This window comes from Mus pahari, chromosome 20 (assembly GCF_900095145.1).
Source record: "Mus pahari chromosome 20, PAHARI_EIJ_v1.1, whole genome shotgun sequence".
NCBI lineage: Eukaryota > Metazoa > Chordata > Mammalia > Rodentia > Muridae > Mus > Mus pahari.
Window position 1 is genome coordinate 33,715,985 of NC_034609.1, and position 6,150 is coordinate 33,722,134.

Consider the following 6,150-nt stretch of genomic DNA (forward strand, 5'->3'; position numbering starts at 1 on the left):
TGTGTGTGTGTGTGTGTGTGTGTGTGTGTGTGTGTAAAGATGTTCCCAGAAAACAGGAAGGATGAGGGAAAAGACAGGCTTAAATGTAATGATTTTTATATTCTTGGTTTTCCACAATACTGCCGAGCTTCTCTGGACCATGTAATTTAATAATGATTTCTTGGTGGGATATTTAATAGTCTGCTTTTATTTTTAATGATACTTCAGATAGCAGCAGAGCTTAGAAAAATGTAAAACCAGCTGGCTTTTAGCTTCCGGCCTAACGGTTATATTCTGGATGTTTCTTTCCAGTGGCCCCATCCTTGCCTGTCAAAGCTGTGCTTTCATTTTCTGTCCCTCAGACCTCTCCCAAAGAATGCTGCTTTCATGTCCATTTGCATGAAAGATTAGCCCTGGGAAGCCTCAAGGCTTTGTTTGAAACCAAGTTACTGTGGAATAAAACTAAAAGTCCCTGGAAGAAGTCCCCCAGAGCACTGTCCCTAATTGAATCAGAAGGATCCAGGACAGTGACGGGACACAGTGGGCCGAAGCTCGTCTGTCCAGGCGATGAGCTCCCATCACAGGATCGCCACTGTGCAGAGAGGCTTGCCCTGCTTACAAACCTCACTGGGCCTCACGGCTCAGAAATGTTAATGAGGTGCTTTTTATCCTTAATGATAAATATTTTTTAGAACTGTATGAAATATCATAATGAAGCTCATTCATGTGTACAGTTAATAAATGCCAACAAAAGGGGCAGAAGTTTTCAGAGGAAATGCAGCATTTGAAAGTGCAGAGGGGACAGTGTCTCCCTTACTCCACCTGCCCAGATCCTGCAGCTTGGCAATGGAGGCTGAGCAGCAACTGCAAAGGCCCAAGCACATCTCAAGCTACTGTAGAGTGAGGACAGAGGAAGATGGTGAAGGGGAGTTGTGGCAGTAATTCCACAGCTGCCCCCATGGTAGAGCTTTTTGGAGAGGAGGAGAAAAGCAGCTTTAAGTTCAACTGTGTCTCTGTGTGGCTGTCTGTAGGTATGGCGTGGTACTCGTACCAGGCCAACACCCAAAAAGTATGTAGAAGTTAATTTTAGCAGTTAAAGTGAAGGAGGAGGAGGAAGAAGAGGAAGAGGAAGAGGAGGAGGGGGAGGAGGAGGAGGAGGAGGAGGAGGAGGAGGAGGAGGAGGAGGAGGAGGAGAAGGGGAAGGAAGGAAGGAAGGAAGGAAGGAAGGAAGGAAGGAAGGAAGGAAGGAAGGAAGGGAATGTATAGAAGGTACCAGGCTACCCAGAATAGGACTTCAGACCCAAGTTCTGTCTCCATGTCACTTCACCTGATATCTATACCATTAGCCTTTTAATATTTTTTATCTGTTTTATTACTTTTGTTTGTTTGATTGGATGGTTGGATGGGTTTTTTGTTTTGTTTTGAGACAAGACCTCATGTATCCCAGGCCAGCCTCAAACTCACCATGTAGTCAAGGATGACCTAGAATTCCTAAATCTTCTGCCTCTAACCTCCTCATAGCAGGGTTGCCCGATTTATCAAGTTCTGGGGATTCAACTTAGGGCTTTGTACATGCTAGGCAAGCACTCTCCCAACTGAGCCACATCCTTGGCTTTGTGTATATGTGTACATGTATATGTCTGTGTGTATGTATGCATGTGTATTTGCATGTGTGTGTCTCTGTGTGTATGTGTCTCTGTATATATATATATATATATATATATATATATATATATATATGTTGTGTGCACATGTGTGTGCATACATGTGTATCTGTGTGTGTTATGTGTGTGCATGCATGTGATTGTGTGTCTGTGTATCTGTATGTATGTGTGTCCATGCATAAGCAGAAGCCAGAGGTTGATGGTGGTCATCATTCCCAATCACTCCATAACTAACTTTTTACGACGGGATCTTTCACTGAATTTGGAGCGTGCTGGTTTGGCTGAAGTGACCAGCCGTCCCCAGGGACTCTCCTATTTCCACATCCCCAAGGCAGGAATTATTAGCATGCATCCTGCTCCTAGCTTTTTATATAGGTTCTGTGGGAATGGAACCACATGTAAGACCTCATGTGCGCAGGGCAAGCACTTTATCAACTGAGCCATCTCCCCCCAATTCCACTCTTCCCCATTATGTCTAGTGTCTAAAACAAGTTTTCTTTTAACATTTGTATCCCACACATGTATACAGTGAACTTTGTATTCACCCTCTATGGATCTTATGTTTTTTTTCCCACCCCCCCCCTTTCAACATCCCAGTAGTCGCCATTTTAGTTTCATGTCCTTTATTTTCTCCTTTGTCTAGTGTCCACATATGAGAGAAGATGCAAATGCTTGTGTTTGTGGGGTGACACATTTCACTTGCCAGGCCCATCTGTTTTCCTGAAGTTGTCACAATCGCTTCCTTCTTTATGCCTGAATAAGGCTCCTCTGAGCGCATACACTTCATCCATCCCTATCGTCTGTCTACACTACTTCTGGCCAGAGAAGTCAGTCAGCTCTCCATATCAGTTCTGCGTATCTCAGTTATCACAGCCCTATTTGAGGTATTATTACCTAAGGCCGTACCTCACTTTTAAACACAGAACTAGAGAAGTGGCTTTAGATCTCTGAGTAGGATCATCTTCACTTTCTCTTTGGGTGACATATATCAATGTCACTTATGTTTCCCTCAAGTAGATTGATTTACCTAAGTAAAGAGTCTACAGGATGCCACCCTGCCTCCTTCTCCTCCTCTTCTAAGCACCAGATGCCACGAGCCAGTGCGGGAGCAGACTAGACTCTGCTCTGCCCGATCAACTTTTTCCTTTTCCCTTCCTTGTTCTTTGGTGCATCCCTCAACTTTCATATGCTTATTCTTGCCTTGAATTCTTGTCCCGGAAATAATTGCCAACATATGCCCATTCACATCAAAACAAGGCAAGCTGGGAGCCCTGTGTGTATTCCTAAGCTGTGTGTATGGGTGGCAGCACTTTGTGCAGTGGCCACGGTCTCCTTTGTTGCACATTCTTGAGTTATGTCCAAGGTCACATATGAGTAGCACACAGAAGAGATATCTCTGTCCATCCCCTCCCCCTGGGGGGGGGGGACGTAGTGAGATCATTAACCAGCAGTGCAACATCCCTCTTGTATTCCGTGGCAAGACCTGTGCAGTGTCCCTGACATCATCCTTTATATATAGGATGCTCCTGCTCCCAACGAGGAGCACAGCCACTTCTCACTCATCTCCCATTCCTCTGTCAGCATCTCTAGTTCAAACTGTAGAGCAGCAGTTCTCAACCCATGGGTCATGACCCGCCTGGGGGTTACACATCAGATATACTGCATCAGGTCAGATATTTACATCATGATTCGCAACAGTAGGAGAATTACAGCTATGGAGTAGCAACTAAATAATCTTGTAGTTGGGGGTCATTGTAACACAAGGAACTATATTAAAGGGTCAAGGTGTTTAGGAAGATTGAGAACTGCTGCTGCAGAGAAAAAGGTTGACCTTGTTCCTAAGCTTGACATGGAGAGAAGCTGTCTTTAGTCGGAGACACGTTTCCAGAGATTCAGACTTCCCTTTCTCAGCATCCCAAGGACCTAAGGTAAAACTCAAGCGTAATGTCATATGTGAGACTTGGCTTTCTTTCCTTGGCTGTCTATTTGCAAAATGCCTTCCACCTCATCCTGGGGCATCCATCTATGAGCACAGAAGCTTGTCCAAAGGTCTCTATGAAAATGCTAGCACGGGTAACAAATGGCCTTGACTCCCCTTCCATCCATCATGGTGTCTTGCCCATAAAATCTTGGCGAGCCAAGATGTGGCTGTCTCTTTTCCCAGTAGAGGAATTTCAGCTCCAAGAAATAGTTTATCCTTCCTTTTCTGGGAAGGACAGCCTTGCTCTCTGTACATCTTACTGTGTTGGAACCTTGAGACAAATGTCTGAGCGGAGAAACACAGGGCTATTCCCAGGCCCCAGTTTCTGAGCAGGAAGATAACCCCTCCTCTGGGAAGAAGTTCCATTACAATTGTTCTTCTTAAAAAACAAAAACAAAAACAAAAACAAACAACAACAACAACAACCCTTTAAATCAAGGACTCATAAAAAATCACCTTTTTATTCTATTTCTTGATGTTTTCTCTGGAGCTTGAAAAAACACTAATCTTGTCAGAAAAGACTGTTTCCTTCCTTCCTTCCTTCTTTCCTTCCTTCCTTCCTTCCTTCCTTCCTTCCTTCCTTCTTCCCTCCCTCCCTTTCCCCTCTCTCCCTTCCTTCCTTCCTTCCTTCCTTTTTCCTTCCTTCCTTCCTTCCTTCCTTCCTTCCTTCCTTCCTTCCTTCCTTCCTTTCTTCCTTCCTTCCTTCCTTCCTTCCTTCCTTCTCAGTGGTGTGCAGTCAATTGCACTCTGAAATTCTGTCAAACTTGCTCTCCTCACATTCAGAGGCTCGGTGTGGGCCTTTATGGGCTTTTGCTCCCAGTGTCCCTGGCAGGGTCACAGGCATTATTTCAGGAGCAGGTGGCTCTTAATTCTAAATTTGCTCAAGACCCCACAGCATCCTGAGTGGACAGCCTGCACCGTGGTTGGCATGTTTATTTCACGACATTCAGGTGCAGGAAATGGCACATCTCTCTAGTTAATTCAATCTTAATTGATATTTGAGCCTGCCACCTGGGCTACTGTAATAAGTTTGATTTCAGTTATGTTCGGGAGCTCTTCTCTGGTGTCATTAAAAAAAAAAAAGCCTCCAAAGACTTAAATGGCCTCCAATAAACAGGGCAGGAGCCTTTAGGCCTCCATTCATGATATCATCACGGAGTCTACCATTGTCTAGGGTCACGCAGTCCATTTGAAGGTGACTATGGCGCTGTTGGCTCCATTTATTTTGTTCCTGTTATAGGCAGGCCTGGAAGTGCTTCTCCCAGCTCTGAAGGCCATGCAACTTTTCAACATCCAATTGCCAGCTCTAGTAATCACGTCTCTCACTGCAACACAGTAGCTGACAAAATCAACCACTCTGGCTCCCAACTCAAAGGTCCAGTCCATCATGACAGGGTAGTCATGGAAACAGAAGTATGAGGCAGCTGGTTCCAACTGCATCCAGTCAGGAGGCAAACAGTGATGATTTCTTGGGTTCCTCTTACTTTTCCCTTTTACTTCAGTCCAGAGCCCCACCCCATAGACTAGCACCGCTCTCTGAAGGCCATGGGTTAGCTAGCAGCCACCGTGAGTCACAGTTTCACTTGTAAAACAGGTGAAATTCTTATACTCACAGAAAGACAAGGATGACCTTTTCAAAAGTGCTCTCTTGTGAGACATCTCCTCATCTATAAAACCGAGCCACCTCTGAAGCAAGATACTACAATCATCAATAAGATGTGATGGTGAAGCCATGCACAGACATGTCGCACCCTGTAGGCATCAGTGTGTCTCGGGGTCATTGCATTTCCCCTCCACAGACTCTCAGCAATGCCTCCAATTCCTCCTCGAGGACAGAAAGGACATCTGGGTTTGCTTTCTGCCTTGTTCTGGTTGTTCCTGATCCAGGGTCACGTAGAAAAGGAGATGTATATGGGAATTTTTTGTTTCATTTTCCAGTGGGAGAACTGAGCTCATTGCCCCCTTCTGACCATCATTATCCTCCTCCTCCTCCTCATCGTCCTCACTGACACAAAACATTGCATGCAATCTCCTATACCCCATACCCCATTCCTGAAACCTCTCCTGGACAGGACGCTAACTTGTTCATATGTGACTTTTTATGTGCATCTAGTCTCATGGAGTATGAGTTGTTTCAGAAAATAGGCATTTCCTTGGCTAGATGTGATTATTTTGCTTTGCATTTTCTCCTCTTATACTGGACCGCGTGTTAAGGCCCTTCCTGGTACTCTGTGTGAATCTAACCCATTGATCTTGATGACCTGCAGAATCCCGTCCTCTCTCCAGGCCTCTTCTGGTGATGGAGCCCCAGGCTCATTCATGTCAGTGTTTGATGTTAGGTAACCATGGGAAACATCCTCTATGCTTCAATCTGAAACCTGATTCACACAGTATTCTTAACTCGACCTGTTTTTTTTTTTTTTAATGTAAAGGAAACAGTTAATGAATATATAAAATTTGATTTTTTAAAAAAATTACACCAGTGGTTAAGATAAAACTCACTTTCAATCTTATGACCCAGAGAAA

The 6,150-nt window shown here is 44.6% G+C and overlaps 1 protein-coding gene across 1 annotated transcript in view; it reads left to right on the forward strand.

Moving 5' to 3' along the window:
• Hydin (HYDIN axonemal central pair apparatus protein) overlaps window positions 1-6,150 on the forward strand; it is a 347,979-nt gene that overhangs the window by 89,872 nt on the left and 251,957 nt on the right.